The 19,578-nt window shown below is 45.0% G+C and overlaps 1 protein-coding gene across 8 annotated transcripts in view; it reads left to right on the top strand.

Moving 5' to 3' along the window:
* ST6GAL1 (ST6 beta-galactoside alpha-2,6-sialyltransferase 1) overlaps window positions 1-19,578 on the top strand; it is a 131,755-nt gene that overhangs the window by 11,346 nt on the left and 100,831 nt on the right. Inside the window, exon 1 of one of the 8 annotated variants that reach the window (XM_036348641.1) lies at window positions 14,742-14,754. The exons of the other annotated variants lie outside the window; for them this stretch is intronic. The gene's annotated coding sequence lies outside the window, so the exon portion shown is untranslated. Of the gene's footprint in view, window positions 1-14,741; window positions 14,755-19,578 lie in introns of those variants that run through there. 8 annotated transcript variants of the gene reach the window in all.

Raw genomic sequence — 19,578 nt, 5'->3', positions numbered from 1 at the left:
GCAGATAAGGGAGAACTTGCTCAGCTGAACTGTCCAACCATGGAACAAGCTGTGTCACAAGGCAAAGGGCTTCCTGTCATGTGTGTCTCCAACCAAAGTTGCAAGTGAATGTCTTTGCCCTCAGAGGATTCCTCTTTGCAGAAAGGTTGACCTAAAATGCCCCTTCCAACTTTGAGAGTCTAGGACTCTCTATAGGGCAGGAAGCAGAAAGATGCAAAAATCAGCCTGAGTGGGTGGGACAAGTTATGTACCATGTAACCGGAGTGCTTTCACGTGCTCTGGAAGGGTGAAACAAAATGGAAACCTTCAAAGGCAGCTCAAACATTGTTTCCCCTGGGTCTTGGCAAGCCTCCCCTGTCTGTCCTTGGCTTCAACTCTTCTTGACTCTATATTCATAAATTATTTCCACAGGAATAAATATATCACATACACTTTAGATGACCAGGGAATCTGGCAACCAGAAAAGAACTACATGTCCCAGGAGGATAATTGTACATTTTTTTTTTCTCATTACAGTCTTTCTAAATTTGCATCCATCTCCTGGTTTCCCTAGCACAGTGCTGAGACACCACTCAGCTTTAATTTTAGGATTTCTCTACCCTTTGCAGCCTCTGGGAGGGTCTCTGAACTGGAGCTGATAGCACCCACCATGTTGAATGCTTGTCCCTTGTTTTTCTGCTGATGAGGAAGAGCCTCTTGGACCAAATCTTGGTGAGGGAGACATGGCATGTGTGCCTGGGCCTGAGGAGGCACTGTGTGTGTTCTCTCATCCAGTCCCCACGGCAATATTTGGTGAACTGATGTCATAGCTCCATTTGCAGTTGAGAAAATTAAGTTCCGGAGAAGTGTGATGTCTTAATTAAAGCTGAGTGACGTCTCAGCACTGTGCTAGGGAAACCAGGTTATGGATGCAAATTTAGAGAACCACCCGAAGATTCACTGTTGCTAAGGAGTGAAGCTGGTATTGGGTGTGGTTCTTTCATGTATCATGTTATATAGGGTTTCTCACTGCTAATAGTACTCACTCTTTTGTGTCTGAGAAGAGCTTTGCCCTTGAGTTTCATTGGGGGCTTGGCTGAATTCTTATAGGGACTATGGAAACTTTCTATCATTCCCCTAAGAACATATGAATGGAAAGAATGGACAGTCAGTCACAGGAATAGCAGGACATTTGTATCCAGCATATATTTACTCATTTCCCTTTTTGGTAAGGGTTATTTGCATCAAGCTTGGTTTGCCCCTCCCCTCCTTTCTTTTCTTTCTTTCTTTTTTTTTTTTCCCTTGCCTTTAAAACTCTGATACCCACTTGTCCTCATTATTTGGTTATGACTAGGAATAAACACTGGTAGTGAGCATGGCCACAGATTCGTGGGTATCACTGCTCAGCTACCTTTAAATGCTTTTGGCTTGTCAATGGAACTCAACATCAACATCGTTAAGGGTTTATCTTGCAGCTGTGCTCCTAGGCTCTTAGACAGTTTCTTCTTTTGTAAAGTTTATTTAATAACACTTTGTTTATCAAATATTTATCAAGTGCCTATTATGTGCTAGGCATTGGGAATAATTACATAAACACATACATTGTAGATATGCACACACATACTCAGTGTGTCTAGCGGGGCCTTGAAAGTTAGTGGCAGATAAATTTCCTCTCTCATTTGCTTCCTCTCCTCTCAGAGTCCTTCATTTATTTATTCAACAAATGTAGAGTGTGCGCTGTAGCACAATGTTCATTTTTAGGACATAGACCCAAATATTCTTACAGCTCTGTTCCTTTAAGAGTTTAGTTAAAGGTGGACATACAGATATTAATTATAATATAGTGTGTTAAATTATGATTGGGGTGTATGTAGAGATTGGGAAGAAGGTACAAAGAGTTTGGGAAAGCTTTCTGGAGGAGGTGATACCTAAGTTGGGTCTTAGAGAGAAGTAGCTGTTAGCCTCTGGGCAAAGGGCTTTGAAGGAAAGTGGGTGCAGGAGCAAGGATGTGGGGTGAAGAATGGTTTGTCGTATGTGTGGGGGGATCACTAAAGGCTGATGTTCCTGGAGAGAAATACACAAGGAAAGAAGTGGTGAGGGATGAGGCTGGAACCATTGCATACATTATCTAATATAATTTTCATAACCTCTCTGTGTGGCATATACTATTATCATCTCCATTTAATAGATGAGGAAACAAAGGCTGAGGGAGCTCGGAGATTTGTTCATTCAGACAGTGAGTTGAGTGGGTGAGTTGAGGTGCATGGACTTGAATATATGCTTGCTTGCTCAGCGCCCCAGCAGTGCCTGCAGAGGCAGGTTGGGAAGGTTTGGTTTGCTGGCTAAGGTGCTTGTTCCCTCTCTATTAATCTATCAAGGGTAATACTCTTGCTGAATCCTCTTTCTTCCCCCTGGCTCATACTGTTTTCCAGCTTACAGTTAAATTGGAATGAGTGGGTCTGGTGTTGAAGCCTCTTCTGAGTCTTGGTTCTAGCGTTTACACTCCTTTTCATTTAGAAAACCAGTAGTCCAGAAATCTTAAAAAAAAAAAAAAGGAAAGAAAGAAAGAAAGAAAACCCCAAGCCTTTATGTGCCTAACCATGTGTGATGGGAGAGGGAGAAGGTTAATCCACTTTCTTAAAAGTTCCAGGTTCATTTAGTAGCCCAGGCATCACCTGTAAATCCCTTAGTTCAGATAAGCCCTTCAGGGACTGGAGAGGAAGCAATCAGTGTGGGTTGGAAGAGTCTGGAGCAGGTGGGACTTGAGCTGTCCTTTAAGGATGAGTAGGATCAGAAAGATGGAAGGCCTGACAATGACTAAAGTTATTTTGTCTCACCCACTTATGAATGGGATGCCTCTGGCTCATTCTCCCCATCCCCCAGGATAATGTCTGCATTGGATTTGGCTCTTGTGTGGGAGAGGTAGTAAGGGTATCCATTCATTCAAAATAACGTTTATTGAAAACTAATCAATTGAGAACACAAAGACAAGATGATGAAACTACAGAATGAAATAAAAAGGGCAATTACACAGCCAAGGGAAAAATTGATGATACAAACAACCTCTTTAGAGAAAAAGTTAATAAAGGAACAGAGTAGAATCAACTGAAAAGTAAATGACTAACAGAGAGGAAGGTTTGAAGAAAATTGCAGTATACGCTGAGAAAAAAATTCATCAGAGAAAATCAGAGATTTAAAGGTTGTACAAGGATGATCCCTCAGAAGGGTAACTGGGGCATCTGTGGAAACACAGGCCACTTTTGCTTACGTTCCATTGACCAAAACATAGTCACATGGACCTACCTGGTTGCAAAGGAGGCTGGGAAACATCTCCAGCTGGGTGGCCTTGTGCCCTCTTAAAACTCAGGGTTTTTCCATTACCGAAAGGGAAATGAGCAAATGGATATTGGGAGCAATTCATCTCTGCCACAAGGAAAAAGTAATGTTGACCTCAGACTTGATCTGCAGCAGAAGAAAAACTTGAGAACATGGAGAAGAAATATTTAGAGATCTGAGGGAAAAGGCAGTCTGACTGAAGACTTTTACACTTAATTAAGTCACTCTGCAAGGATAAGGCAGCCAGCCATTCTCATATATGCAAGAACTCCAGGATTATAGCACATATGAGCCCTTCTTGGGAAAAACCTACTTGTGATGAAAAAGATTAATCAAAAGCAAACTTAGGAAGGCTTGGTTAAAGGTTATTTGGTGAGCCCTTCCTCTGCTCAAACAGAGCAAAGCTAAGCCAAGGTGGGCAGTAGAAATAGAATATGACAAAGTAAAAAGAATGTAACAGAAATGGAGAGCTGGGGAGGAAGTGAGAGAACACGTAAGTGCTAACTTTCCCTCTCATACTGACTAAATAGGGTGTTAAAGTCATGATTGCAACCTTTCAATATTATTATTATTATTTTAACTTAGAAGGATCCTAAGGAAGTATTATCTTTTGGTGGAGAAATGTGTTAAAAGTTCAGCTTTTCCATTATTTTTCTTTCCTGTAGAATTAAAATGAAGTTTAAAGATAAAAAAATAGCTATTTTAACCCTTGCCGGTGTGGCTCAGTTGGTTGAGCATCATCCTATGCACTGAAAGGTTGCCAGTTTGCTTCCCAGTCAGGGCACATGCCCGGGTTGTGGGCTCGATCCCTGTTAGGGTGAGTGCAGTAGGCAGCTGATTGATATTTCCCTCTCATATCAATGTTTCTCTCTCTCTAAAAATCAATAAAAAACCTTTAAAATAGTTATTTTATAAAGCAATTCTATACATTCTCTTTTTAAAAAATTCATTTATTTATTTAAATTCTTTATTGTTTTTTAAAGTATTACATATGTCTCCTTTTCCCACCATTGATCTCTCCCTGGCCACTTCCACCCCCAGCACATGCCCTCACCCCCCTACTGTCTGTGTTAATTGATTATGCTTATATGCATGCATACAAGTCCCTTGGTTGATCTCTTACCTCCCTCACTACCACACTTTCCTGCCTTCTCTCTGAGGTTTGACATTCTGTTTGATGTTTCTGTGTCTCTGGATCTATTTTTGTTCATCAGTTTATGTTGTTTATTATATGCCACAAATGAGTGAGATCATGTGATATTTATTTTACTCTGACTCGCTTATTTCACTTAGTGTAATGCTCTCCAGGTCCATCTATGCTGTTGCTAATGGTAAGAGTTCTTTCTTTTTTACAGCAGCATAGTATTCCATTGTGTAGATGTACCACAGTTTTTTAATCCAATCATCTGCTGATGGGCACTTAGGCTGTTCATTCTTCTTTCATGCATTCTTCTATCCTTCACACTTCTATCCAGGTGAAAATTTAGTAACATGGGAAGAATTTATTAACCTATTTTTTGTGGATGGAAGGATCTTAGTTGACATTTAGCTGTGTATAATTTTGTGTGTTGATTGATTTTTAAACAAATAATGAGCTGGTCTTATTTGAATAAAACCACTAAGGCTATTCTAAAATGCACTGTTAAATTCTAATACTCAGAGTGGGAAGAGCTGGGTGGAATTTTCATGGGGAAGTTGGCAAGTCAGTTATGTGAACACCAAAGTGTAGGCAGAACAAAACACTTTATAAATCAGATGAACAATTGGGTGTTGGGGCCAGAGGAGAATGGGGCAGATTTCACAAAGGAGATAGAGTTGAACTGAAAGTTGGAGGATGAGAAGAGTTCTGATAGGTTGAGAATGAAGAAAGGGCATTGGATCAACACACAAAGCCCGAAGAAGTGAAAGTATGCAGCATGTCTGGGTAGTGGGGAGTAATTTGTTATGGTTGGAGCACAAGAGATAAATGAAAGAATAGCTACTGTTCATTAAGTGCCCACAGGTACCAAAGTATGACACACAGATATCTCTAGGCTGCCCAACAGCTTACAGAATGGCTATTATTAGCCCTATGATACAGATGAGAAACGGAAATTAAGAGAGATGTATCTGCCCAGAGTGCACAGTGGTAAGATTGTGATTTGAACCCCTGAGCTGCCTGTACTCCTAAGCCCATGGTTCTTCTGTGCTATGACTTGTAGTGCACGGGAGACCTGAATTAGACAACTTTGTGAACACAAAGTATAAACATACAAATAAATGTAAAAAACTACTGTATAGGTTAATTCTTCATAGATAAATCTATTTTATATACTTATATACATGTGGACCTATGAAATAGAAATATATTTTACATGTAAATTTTATAGGTAAATCTTTAGGTAAATATAAAATATTAAATTATGGTTCAGACTCTGCTATCTGGTGACCCCAAGTTACTTGATTTGAACCCTAATTTCCTTATCCCAAAAGGGGTAATAATGGTAGGGCTGTCTACCCCCAGATTTGTTTTTATGTTCAAATTAGATCATAAATGTGAAAAGTTGAGAAAGTATAAAAGAGCTACACAGAAGGGTTTGTAATTGTTGAAGCACTCCTTGCTCTTCTGTGAACTCACAAACATCTGTTAAAGTGCCCACAGGTGTCTGTAAAAACTCCCACAGTCATTGATTGGGTCCCTGTAGGCTTGCAACAAACAACTGGTTAACAGGCGAGAAACTGTGCTCTCCTGACTCAGATAACCAGTTAGGGCAGTTGTCGGCAAACTTGCGGCTCGGCAAACCGCAGCTTGCGAGCCACATGCGGCTCTTTGGCCCCTTGAGTGTGGTGGTATTTTGTGGAAGACCCACACTCAAGGGGCCAAAGAGCCGCATGTGGCTTGCGAGCCGTGATTTGCCGATCACGGAGCTAGGGGCTATGGTGGAAGGTAGAAAGGAGGGAGGAGGCAAGCAGTTGGCCTGCCTTCCAGCTTGCTGGGAAAGTCTGGGCCAGAGAGTTGAGCTGGATGGCTGTCAACAGCTTGGTGAGTTATACAGGCAGAGCAGGGTGCTCCAGACATGCCAGGCTACAGGGAGGAATCTCAGAGCTGCCAGGCAAGGAGCAGGCCCTGATATGTCTATCTGGTAGAGGCTCATAGGCTAGAAAAGGGATGGTGTGTGTGTGTGTGTGTGTGTGTGTGTGTGTGTGTGTAACAAAGGTGTCAGGGGGCTCTGGAGTAGTGTTCCTTCTCCAGGAGTACTGATGAGCACAAGGTAGGCCTTTTCTTCAATGACACTGGGCTCTGACACCACATATGGGGTGGGCCAACAGCCGGACCTCAGCTCTGAGCTAGTGTGGCCTGAGGCAATTTACATTTGCTCCAGGAAGGATCAGGATTGTTCTAGGGTCTGGGATGGGGCCTCACATGCTGCTGGGGGTCCAAAAGTCCTGTTGTGTGTATTGTGTGTTGGGGTGGTGGCAGTGGTTTTTGAGAGAGCCAACTTCTTACTTCTGTAGTGATTGGTTCCTTGCTCGTCTCAGTGGTCTCTCTACTATGCCTAGACTGGCCTTCTAGCTCATTCTCAGCTCAGGATAAGCCCCTCAACTCCATGACTCCATGACATACAAAGGAAAGAGAAGACCTTTATCTCTTGTACTGCACTCACCATGTTGTATGAGAGTAGCTGTGTTAGACGATAGCCTCCTGATCATTAGGACACTGACTGAGCTCTCTGATGGTCGGGGGCCCAGCACTGTGCCTAGCCCTTAGGAGGCCTCGTGGAGTGAGCTCAGCTCTCCCGATCCACACTGTCTGCCCACTGAGACCAGGATGCACTCAGCCACCACTGGCCATGAGCTGGTGCTCTCTAGGTAAGGTGGAGAACACCTGGGGCTCTGGTGAGTCCTCCTGGCCCATAGGACAGTCCTTCTTCTACCTGTCACCTCTGGCCTTGAGTGAGAGACAAATAGCAAGATGCAATAGGGAATGTTCTCTGGGCTGATCCATGGAGCTGAGCTCTGGTGGGGGAGTCAGGTTTGGGACCTTGCTCTTGTTATTCTTATCCTATTGGGAGCCAGGGTTATGGGAGTATATCCCAGGTGAGAGAGGGAGGAAGGCAGTGGGGGAGCTCTGCAAAGGCAGTTAGGCTGAATCATCATACATCTAAGCAGACCGCAGGGATTGTCAATTGTACAGTGTTGGGAGGAGGCTGGCCCAGGGCCTGAGCTGGGGGTGGTTCTTGACAGCATTAGTAAGAAATCCCCAGAAGATGCTTCTTGCTAGAGGGCTTGTGCTGGTTCCTTTTTTGCTCTACACAATAAACATCTTGTTCGGGCCTGTAAATTTGGAGGAAAGGAAAGAATGGGTAGGGAGGAGATGGAAGAAAGGCACCCCTCTCCCCCGGAAATGCTTCCACTCTTGGAGAGTTCTACCCTTGTCTTCCAGACAGTTCAAGTGACTTCCAGTGGGAGGGCTGGGGGGCAACTCTGCCTTTACCATCACCATCTTCAGGGGCAACTTTCTGAGAGAGCCCTTGTCACATTGGGAAAAAAACCATATGCTTTGCCACCAATAGACTTGGGTTTAATTTTGGATGTGGCACTTGCCAGCTGGGTGAACTTGGGAACTAATCTGACCCTTGGTTTCTCATCTGTAATCTGTGTGGATCATTCCTACCCCATAGCATTGTGTGAGTGCTAGCTAGTGCTTAACCCAGTGCCAGCATGTAGTTAGTGATTTTTAACAAGTGGTAGTAATTTTAATGTCATAGCACTTGTCGATGGTTATTCTCAGTTATTGGTCACCCAATGGGCCAGACACTCTGCTAGGCACTGTGGATATGGAGATACACAGGTCCAGCCTCTTCCTGGAGGGGCCTCCATCTAGGAGGAGAGATGAGCATGTGTGATTGGGGCACAGATGCAAGGGAGCCAGCTGCACACGTTGCTGCTGGAGCAAGAGGCAGGGGCAGGGTGGGGTCGGAGAAGAGGTGAGACGTCCACAGGAGGGGTTTGTAGGCAGTTAGGGTGGGAGGTGGGGAGAGCAGCAGGACCAGACAGAAGGAGGTTCACACAAGGATTTGACATTAGATCCACCCGTTGTGGGAGGAGGCAGGAGCTGACAGTAGGGGCTCCCCCAGCAGGTGAGCTCACAGGGCTTATGCCCTCTGCTGGCATTGGAGCTCACCCAGTTTGGCTCAGGATAGAGTCTGCAGACTTTCTCCATCCATCAGTTGGGTGGACATGGACATAGCCAGGCTTGAGTTGGAGAGAGGCTGATGAGATGGCACTTAACATCACAGAGCTCTCTCCAGACTCAGGGATAGGATCAAAGGTGGACCTTCCCAGAGGGAATAGAACAGATTACTAGACAGGAATTGCAGATATAGAACCCCTAAAATGTAGGCTTCAAGTGGTGTGGACTGGAGTGTGCTTTGTACAATGTTGTTATCAAATTGGGACATGGGGAAGGGTGAGCAGGAGGAGTGGCCTGTGAATTCCAGTGACCCCACATGCAATGCTCAATGTAAAACACACATGCACACACACACACACACACACACACACACACACACTCTCCAGAGAGACTCCTTGATATTCAAGGATATACATTTGTGATTTTAGTTACTTGCAAATGACTTCAAAACTCTATGATATACACAAATTGGATGTATCATTTGAATGAGATAAAAACAATTACATTTGCTACAAGTGTGTGTGTATGTCACTTAGCTGGTCATAAAAATAAACAGCAGATTTTGTTCACTGAACTCTTACCATGTCCAGGCATGTCATATGCTTTACAGGCATTTCATTTAACCCCTGTTAAATCCAGCTCTCTCTTTGCACACCATGCCTGCTCCACACGGCTGAATGTGACTGCAGAAAGGCACACCATCAACCTGCCTTGCCCCATTCTAATTCATGACCATAGCCCTGAAATGGACTTGGGTGTTATTAGGCCATCTTGTTTTATTTCTAGTGGGTCTCAACTCTGGCTTCTATTAGCATTACCTGGGGGAGATTATAAAATGTACTGGTGCCCTAATTCCACCCAAAATAATGAAATCAAAGCCTGTGGTGTAGACCTGGGCATCAGTATCTTTTTTTAAAGTTCTACAGTTACTCCAAGGGCAGCCTTGGTTGAGAACCACTGCATTCTCTCTAATCTAGTTGACTGTTTCACACCTTTCTCTCTTCAAACCCTTAACACCTCCTTTCCACACAAGGAGATACACTCAATTGAGAACCTTATTTCCTACTCATGTGAGGAAATAATGGCAGAAGAAAACCTTCCACTACCGAATCTATGCCCTGTACAGTATTCTACTTTCCTGTACAGTATTCCACATACCTTCCACTACCGAATCTATGCCCTGTACAGTATTCTACTTTCCTGTACAGTATTCCACATACCTTCCACTACCGAATCTATGCCCTGTACAGTATTCTACTTTCTGCCTGTTATGCTGGTTGATGAATTGTTTCTGTTCCTATATAAGACCACCGCCTCCCCACTTGTGCTGCATCCTGTTCCTTTAAGGAAGAACATGACTCCAGCAATTCTCCCTTCTCTTTCCCAGGTTTCTCTACTGGACCATTCCTTTCTCTCTCTTTCTTTCTCCCTTCCCTCCACCCATGGCTGCTGTTTCTCCCACTCACACACATAGGCACAGGCATATCTTCCTTGACTTCATCAACTCCTCCAGCCACTGCTTCATTTCTCTGCTTCTTGAGTCATCTGTGCCTGCTCCCTGCAGTTCCTCTTCTCCCATTATGTTAACTCCATCTAATCACTGTTTTGCCTTTATTACTTTACAAAAACTACCCCTGTAGTGTTCACCAGTGACCTCCATATTGTCTTATCCAATGGTCAAATCTCAGTCCTAATTTTCATTTATGAGCAGCATTTTATATAGTTGATTATTCCACCCCCCCTTCAAAAACTGTCTTCTCTTTTGTTGGCTCATCTTCATTTCATTTTGGAATACCCCAGGAAGCAGCCCTTGGACTTGGCCTCTTCTCTGTCTCCTCACTCCCTGGTGATCTCCTGCCATCCACATGCAGACAGCCCTCAATTTATAGCTCCGTCCCAGACCTTTTTCCTGAACACTACACTCATATATTCACTCACCTACTCAACAACTATCCTTAGCTGCCTAGTAGATATCTCAATGAAGACAAGTCCAAGACTGAATTGCTGCTTTTTCTCAAGCAGCTCCACAGAGTGACAGAATCCCTGTGAAAAGGCCTCTATGTGACAGGAGGTGTAGGAAGCACATAGGAAATGCACACTCAATCCCTTTTCTGCAATTTCCAAATACAAAAATAAAACCAAGTTTTATTTTTAAGCCATTTGGTGGCAAAACCTGACCTGGATTGATGTGAGTTTATTTATAAACCTTTATTTAACCTACTTAGTTTAAGTATTTATTTGTTTTGTGGCAGAAATATTAATCCATGTAACTATGAAGAGCTGCCCTGACCCTGCTGCAGATGTGATGTAATCTATCATTCAGTCAACATATTACTTTTCTAAAATATGAAGGATTCTGAATTCCAGTGCTCATTAGGTCCCAGAGATTCCTGATAAGTAATTGTGAACCTGTGTTAAAACTTTTCTAAATGTCTGGCATTTGAAACTATGCCTGTAAAAATAAAAGTTTCTTTTTTTCCTGGTAACTAAAAGTTCTTTTAAGGAACTTTCCAGGAACAAACTCAGTTTTCAGATCCGATTAAGATCAGGCACAGCAGTCCAAGCTGAGACAGGCATGCATGAGATGCCGTTCTAAAACAGAGGGAGTGAATAAAACTCTGCATACTGTACAGTGAGATCACCCCACCCACAGTACTGGCAAGCTAGGGTTATACTCCCTTTTCCCTACTTATGAGATGAGAGGAGTCTCTCTGTAAACTAGCCCAAGAGAAAAAGCCTATAGATATTGCTACTTAGAGTTCTTTAAATAAAATGGACAAATTACTTTCAATCTCTTTCTTTTAAGATCCACCAGTCCAGCAGTCCTGCCCATGCACACAGAGCTTCTGGTCAGCTTTTTAGTGTGTCACTTTTAAATTAAAAAGATCACTAAGGATCACCAGATATTTGAGGAAGTTTGAAACACAAAGGACAGAAGCCAAGAGACAAACAACAACAACAAAAACATAAAAAAGACACACAGAAAACCCCCACCTCATGATAAATAGAGACAATGTAGGAAGCAGAAGAAAACTTCACAAAAAATATAATTACTAGTGTCATAGAGACAAGAGAAGATATCACATCTACACTAATAAAAGACAAAGATGCTAATTGACCATACCTTTGCTATGCCCTAAGCCATGCCTGCCAGCCAATCAGAGCAACTTTATGCAAATTAACCCAACCAAGATGGTGGCTGGCAGCCACAGAGCTGGAGCAAGCAGGAGGTTTGGTTGCCCAGGTGATGGAGGAAGCCAAGCTTCCCGCCTGCCCTGAGCCGGCTGTGGCCTCCACTCATGGCAACAAAGTTTCAATTATAGAAGACAAATAAATCCCACATACCTGCTTCCAGCCAGCCTCCACTGGGAGCTTGGGTGGCTGGGGGTTGTGGCCAGCCTGAAAACAGCCATCAGCCCCTCACCCAGGCTGGCCAGGCACCCCAGGGGGGACCCCCACCCTGAAGGGGTTGTGGCCAGCCTGCAAACAGCCATCAGCCACTCACCCAGGCTGGCCAGGCACTCCTATATAATAAAAGGGTAATATGCAAATTGACCCTAACAGCAGAACCACTGGGAATGACTGGTCACTATGACACACACTGACCACCAGGGGGCAGATGCTCAATGCAGGAGCTGCCCCCTGGTGGTCAGTGCGCTCCTACAGGGGGAGCTCTGCTCAGCCACAAGCCAGGCTTACGGCTGCCAGTACAGCAGTGGTGGTGGGAGCCTCTCCCGCCTCCTCAGCAGCAGCGCTAAGGATGTCCAACTGCAGCTTAGGCTTGCTCCCCACTGGCAAGTGGACATCCCCCAAGGGCTCCCAGGCTGCCAGAGGGATGTCTGACTGCCAGCTTAGGTCCAGTCCCCTGAGGATCAGGCCTAAGCCAGCAGGTGGTCTTCCCCCGAGGGGTCCCAGACTGCGAGAGGGCACAGGCCAGGCTGAGGGACCCCTCCAAGTGCACACATTTTTGTGCACCAGGCCTCTAGGTAATACAATAAAGACTGCAGAGAAAATGCCTGCCTCTTGTTTCAAAATGTCATCTCACACATACCCACCTCAGCTTGGCCTGCTATGCCTGATCTTATGTCTAAAAATTGAGTTTGTTCTACTTAAAAAGATCTTTAAAAGAAATTTTAGTTACCAGGTAAAACAAAATTTTTTTTTTTTTTTTATAAGCATACTTTCAAATGCTGGACTTTTAGAAAAGTATTAATACAGGTTCACAATCATAGGAAGTTTTGGGACCTGATAAGTATTGGAATTCAGAATTCTTCATATATTTTTAAAAATATATTTTATTGATTTTTTTATAGAGAGGAAGGGAGAGGGATAGAGAGCTAGAAACATCAATGAGAGAGAAACATCAATCAGCCTCCTCCTCGACATTCCCCACTGGGTATGTGCCCGCAACCAAGGTACATGTCCTTGACAGGAATCGAACCCGGGACCCTTGAGTCCACAGGCCGATGCCCCATCCACTGAGCCAAACTGGCAAATTCTTCATATTTTTAAAGAAGATGCAGAGAATAAGATAGAATTCTTGGAAATTAAAAGTATGATAGCAGAAATAAAGGAATCAGTCAGAGGATTTAGAATATAAAGTTGAAAAAATTTTGCAGAAAGTCAAACAAGGAAAGGCAATGATATGAAAAATAAAAAACAATTATTCTAAAAAGTTGAACATCTGAGAAGTAGGACTTACAGAAGAAGGAAATAGAGACTACAGAGGGCAAGAATTATTCTATGTAAGAAAAAGGGTAATATGCAAATTAACCATCACTCTGTCACAAAGATGGCGGCACCCATAGCCACAAGATGGTGGCGCCCAGTCCTCTCAGCCCTGCCAAAGTCCCCCAGTCCCAGGGAGGTGGCTGCTGAGAGCAGCGTGAGCGACCTGGTGGAATGCTTGCTTCATCACCGTGGTGATGCGGCAAGCATTCCACCCCAGCCATGGAAGGCCTCTGGGCAGCAGGCACAGAGCAGCCAACGGGCGGAGGGAATGTTTGCATCATAGCCCTGGCGGAATGCTTGCGTCATTGCAGGCCGGGCTGAGGGATCCTTCCAACCCCCATGCATGAATTTTGTGCACCGGGCCTCTAGTAAGAAATAATACAAGAAATATTCTGAGAACTAAACAACATGGGTTTCTACCAAAGCATGTCATTGTGAAAAAAAACTGAGGAAAAATTTATAGACAGAGAGGGAAAAACAACCCTCAAACTATCTATCTATACTAATAAAAGAGTAATATGCTAATTAGACCGGAGACCTTCTGGAGACCTTTCGGACGTCCATCTGGACAAAGCCGAGGGCTTGGTTGGCTTGCAAACCACCCCCAAACAGCCCTCAGCCCCTCGCCTAGGCTGGCCATGCCCCCCAGTGGAGACCCTCACCCCAATGGGGGCGTGGCCTGCCTGCAAAGGGCCATCAGCCCCTTGCCCAGGCCAGCCATGCCCCCTAGCAGAGGCCCCCACCCTGAAGGGGGTATGGCAAGCCTGAAAACAGCCCTCAGCCCCTAATCACCTCTGCCTTGGCCCCACCACCGTGGCTTTGTCTGGAAGAACGTCCAGAAGGTCTCCCGATCTAATTAGCATATTATGCTTTTATTAGTATAGATAGAGGCCTGGTGCACAGTTGGGGCCAGCTGGTCTGCCCTGAAGGGGGTTCTGGATCAGGGTGGGGATCTCCTTGGGGGGCGGAGCCCCAATGGTGATGTGGCCAGCCTGCAAACTGTCTCAGCCCCTCACCCAGGCTGGTCACGCCCCCCAGCAGAGACCCCCATGCTGAAGGGGGTGTGGCAAGCCTGCAAACTGCCCCAGGCCCCTCGCCCAGGCAGGCCCCGCCCCCCAAGGGGATCCCCACCCTGATCCAGAACCCCCTTCAGGGCAGACCAGCTGGCCCCAACTGTGCACCAGGCCTCTATCTATACTAATAAAAGCATAATATGCTAATTAGATTGGGAGACCTGGTTGTCCTTCCAGAAAAAGCCATGGTGGTGGGGCTGAGGCAGAGGTGGTTAGGGGCGATTAGGCCAGGAGGGGAGGGCAGTTGGGGACAAGCAGGCTGGCGGGGGGGGGGGGCAGTTGGGGGCAATCAGGCCAGTGGGGGGGCAGTTGGGAGTGATCAGGCTGGCAAGGGGGGCTTTTGGGGACAAGCAGGCCAGCTGGGGGGTAAGTTGGAGGCAAGCAGGCCAGTGGGGGGGAGGTTGGGGGTGATCAGGCTGGCGGGGGGGGGGGCATTTGGGGGTGATAAGGCCAGCAGGCAGAGTGGTTAGGGGTGATCAGGCAGGCAGGCAGGTGAGCTGTTAGGAGCCAGCAGTCCCAGATTGCGAGAGGGATGTCTGACTGCCGGTTTAGGCCCAATCACTGGGATTGGGCCTAAACCGGCAGTCGGACATCCCCTGAGGGATCCCAGATTGGAGAGGGTGCAGGCCGGGCTGAGGGACAACCCCCCCCCCGCCCTGACCCATGCATAAATTTTGTATACAAAAGCCTAATAGGCAAAGTGTCCCCTCGGTAGTTCAACTGACTGGGAGTTTGATTTCTCACTATGATGTGTGCTGACCACCAGGGGCCAGCGTGGACCAAAGGAAGGCCCCGCTAGCAGCCGGGAAAGGCAGGCCCCGGCCAGCGGTGGCAGCAGCCAGAGAAGGGAGGCTCTGGCCGGTGGCCAGCAGCCACTAGGGACCCTATCCATGCACAAATTTCATGCACTGGGCCTCTAGTTACATATAAGAATAGAAATCTGATTCTACCCTAACATTAGATCTAGAAGACAATGAAGCCATACCTTTACAATTCTGAGAAAATTATTTCTAACTGAGAATTTATATCTGGACAAATTATTAATCAAATGTGAGGGTGGAATACTGGCATTTTCAGATATGAGGAGTCTCAACTATTTTACCCCTCTCCCTCTCTATACATCCTTTCTAAGAAAACCACTGTAGACATATTCCTCCATTGTTAGGGAATAAGCCAGTAAAAATGGATGCTCTCTTTAACAGAGAGCCACTAATTAGCTTGGGCTGGAGTAGGTGGACAGAAGGTTCCAGAATGGAGAACATTATGTTAAGTGAAATAAACCAGTCCGAGAAAGACAAGTATCATATGATTTCACTCATATGTAGAATTTAATGAACAAACTGAACTAATAAGCAAAATAGAGACAGACTCATAGATAGAGAGCAGGCAGACAGTTCTGGTGGGGGGGGGGCTGTTGGGGGAAGATAGAGGGATTGAGAAAAAAAAGAGAAAGAACTCATGGACATGCACAATAGTGCGGTGATTGTGGAGGGTGGGGGGTGGAGCTGGAAGAGGGTATAGGGAGGATAAATGGTGATGAAAAAATATAAAATAAAGAAAAAATAAATTCTAAAAGAAAAGAAATAAAAAAAAGAACTGTTGGAAAGTTGGCTGAATTAGTGATAAGTACTGACAACTAAAGAATGTACAAGAGAGGAATTATCATAACATACCACATGGCTGAGCTGCAAACAATAATTTATCTGTTCATAATAATGTAACTTCTAGTGTTGACTCAATTTAAAAAAATGTTATTGTTACTGGACAGCCCATTGAGTTGGAAGGGTAGGGCTGTCCCCTCCTTGGCTCTTGTCAATCAAGTGATTTCAGACAAGTGATAGAGAGCAGCGTTGAAGCAAAGCAAGCAAATTTATTAAGGAAGCAAAGCAAGCAAATTTATTAAAAATACACTTGGCATAAAGCACAGTCAGGCAACTCAGCAAGTCTGAGTGCTCAGACTGGCAAGGTTTCAAGGGGGTTTTATACGGTTTCCCCTATACGTTTCAAAATTCCCCTGCCCAATATCTTGGGTAGCAGACTAGGATTCAAAGTCCCCTTCTACATTGTTGTGGCTTATCTAGAATGTTTGTACATACATCTGGTCATCTTGTTTGGCAAGTCCTAAGTTGGCTGGCTGGCTTCTTTATTTAGTGGGGAGGTAAACTCCTCTTTTTCTTCCGCCACCCCTGCACCCCTCCTTTCCCGAACCGTTATCTATTCTACCTAACATTTCCCCCTCAAGTGATATCTGTCCTTGGGTTTAGCTGGCACAAGTGGCATTACTTGGGTCTTTGTTCTCTATTTTCCCAGGGCAGGGTGATTTAAGCTATGTATTCTCTGGTTAGGGAGAAGAGGTATAAACCATTTGCTCTCAAATGTCCTTGGTTGGGGAAGATAAGGCCTTTCGATTCACAAGCTAGCTGCAAGCTGCCCTAACTGTTTGGCCTTCTTTAATTTTCTTATCTTAGTTTCCCCTTTCCATTCACCCAGGAATTTTCTTAGCTTCTTACTATCAGCCACAGTACAGCTATATTAAAAGACGTGGCAAGTAGAAGAGGTATGTGGAATGGAGGTGAAAGAGCTAAATCCTCATTTTCTGGTGTAGGCAGTTAATGAATAATACTTAACACTGAAAAAAAGAGCCATATAAGCATGCTATTTAGGTACACTCAGGCAACTCTAGACATAGATAAGAGTTGACAGTTATTGCATTTGGGCAACAGAAATTAGGGGCATGAATGGGAGGGGCAGGGCCTGAAATCATGTATGTGTACTGCTTTGACTGAAAAAGTGGCTTTAGTGTCTCTTCATGTATTCCGATGGGCACAATAGAAATGGATTGATTGTTAGCTGTAGAAAACAGTAACAATACAAAGAAACAGCAGGAGTACGTTCCCTCCAATATTTTGCGTAAGGCCGTGGCAGAAGCACTTCCTTTTTCTGGTTCTCGGAAAATAAATTCCTATACCATTTCTCTTTTTTGTCAGAACCTGTGTATTCAGTGTTCAGCTCATCTTTAATTTCAGCTCTATTGAAAGAGGTTGGCCTAGCTGCTAACACTGGCAGGAAGAAAGGCCTTTCGGAGGAATGCTAGTGTGGGATTCTGGCTTAGTCACTTACCAGTTTTGTGTGTGGACTCCTTACTTTAGCCCTCTTTCCTCACCTGAAAATAAAGAACTCTTTTTGCCTCAGGATTGTGTGAGGAATAAGTGAACAATTTAGTACATAGAGTGCTCCCAATTTTAAAATTAAAAATATAAAGGAACACTGTGGTTACCCCTTAGTCTAGGATAGGTGTCCTGTGATATTGGGTTTGGGCTCCACAGATGAAATATTAACATGGGGCAAGAGTTGAAGGGGAGGGCAGAAATGATCTAGGAAGTTTTCTGATTTTAGCAGAAGTTCTGACTGTTCTTTGGGTGTAGTGTCTTCTGATCTCACTGTGGAGCTCAGCAAATTTGCAGAGGCCCAGATCTTGGAATGTTTCATGCACAAGAATCAATAAAAAGCTCTTAGCTAATTTAGCTTCCATCTCTAAACACAATCAGAACAACTGCTCACCTCCCAGATAATGTGGAATAATAGAGCTAGTGTTAACAGGTTTTCTTTTACTCCAAGGCTCCTGTGTGCCTTGTGGTGATCACTCATTTAAGCCAAGAACTTGGGGCCAGAGCCCTGCTTCTGTGACAAGCTAACATATTCTCTGATTCAAAACCTAGCCCTTTAGTAATGGCCTGCTTGGAGGATTCTTACTTCAGGGGATGCTGGACCGTGAAATCATTGGGGTATATGTTCTTGGCTCATTTTATGAACTTGTTTGGTTCTTGGAGGTCTCAGTAAAACCCAGTTCTGGTCTGTGGTCAGTGCCTCACACTCTGTACCCTGGAAGGAAACATCTGCTGGAGGCTCTAGGGAGTTAATGAGGCCAAGGCAGCCTCTCCCTTATCAGCTCTCTTCCTCCTTAGAATTATCTTCTGATGCTTCTGGGTCTGACAGGGTGGAGGAGAAAGGAGATTAGTAGAGGAGCTGTCAGAGGCCAGAAGGTGGGGCGACAGTGCCGGCAGGAGTGAGGGCAGCAGGGATAAAGCAGAAGGCAGCCCCTGAACATGAGAAAAGAGGAAAGTAAAGCTTGGTTGGTTAGGCCTTGGGAAAATAGGAGTGAAACCAGATCTAGATGTCAAGCCAGTAACCCTGGTGTAACAGGGGGGAGGTCAGGAAGCAGAAGCCACACAGGATACAGTGGGGTCCTGCATGAAATAGACACTATTGAAACTGCCAAGACTCCCAGGGTGGCTCAGGGGCAAAGGGGATGCAAGGGGACCCTGTAATCAGGAGGAGTAAGTATCAACCACTTAATAGAAAAATCTTATAATAGAAGAATCTAGTCTCTACAGCTCTGTTATTGTTTATTTCTCATGGTTTTGCAAAGTTACACCTGCAATCTTGGACTATCCCTTCCAGTCGCCTCATCTATCAAAGCCCAGGCACAGCCTTTGGAAGGAAGGTTAAGAAAAAAGGCTTTGAGTAGATACAATGGATGGGCAAAGCCCTACCACAAAACCAAGCAGTGGCTCATGGGCGAGTGCCCTGTTCGCACGCACAGCCCCGTTAGCCTTCAGGGAGCCTGAGCTAGCTGGGACCCCAGAGCTGGTCTAAACCAAGCTTTTCAGATGTTTATTAAAGTGGTTCAGGGTATGCTTACACAAATACAAAGTAGGAAGTACAGATAAGCCTCCCAACCACTAGAAAATCACCATGCATCTGGTTTCTCTGTGGCTGCACAGTTTCCTGTCTGCTTCACCCCAGGCCTCTGCCCTGTTCTCTTCTTAGGCCAACTTCCTCTGCTTCTGCAGGTCCCCACAGCCTCATCGCTTGATCTCGTGCATGGCATTCGCTTCTCTAGGGCCCTCACTACCTTTCCTTTAAGCTTTAGGTCTGCCACCAGCTCACTGTACTCTTTTTTCATAGTTGCAGTTTTGAAAGTCTCTGATTGGTCCAGCGCCCTTATTTATGGGTGAGTTACTTTTAAATGAAAATTCCACCCTTTGACCATCAGGAGAGGCCCAAAGAATAAGTGGGTGAGTAGTGGCAGGTTGGACAGGTAAAATGACTTGCCTATTTTAGTAACATTGGAAGTCTGCAAGCCATCTTCCAAAGAATTTAAAAAGCATCAATGGAAACCTCCCCTCCCCCCCCCCACCCCCCCATTCCCTTATAGTCCGGAGTGCTGGGTACTTGGGGTGGAGTGGTAAGGGGGCTGGTCAGCTAGGAAGGAGCATGAGGCTT

This window comes from Myotis myotis, unplaced genomic scaffold (assembly GCF_014108235.1).
Source record: "Myotis myotis isolate mMyoMyo1 unplaced genomic scaffold, mMyoMyo1.p scaffold_m19_p_2, whole genome shotgun sequence".
Taxonomy (NCBI): domain Eukaryota; kingdom Metazoa; phylum Chordata; class Mammalia; order Chiroptera; family Vespertilionidae; genus Myotis; species Myotis myotis.
The sequence above is the reverse complement of the archived record's forward strand: the minus strand, read 5'-3'. Positions and strand labels throughout refer to the sequence as shown.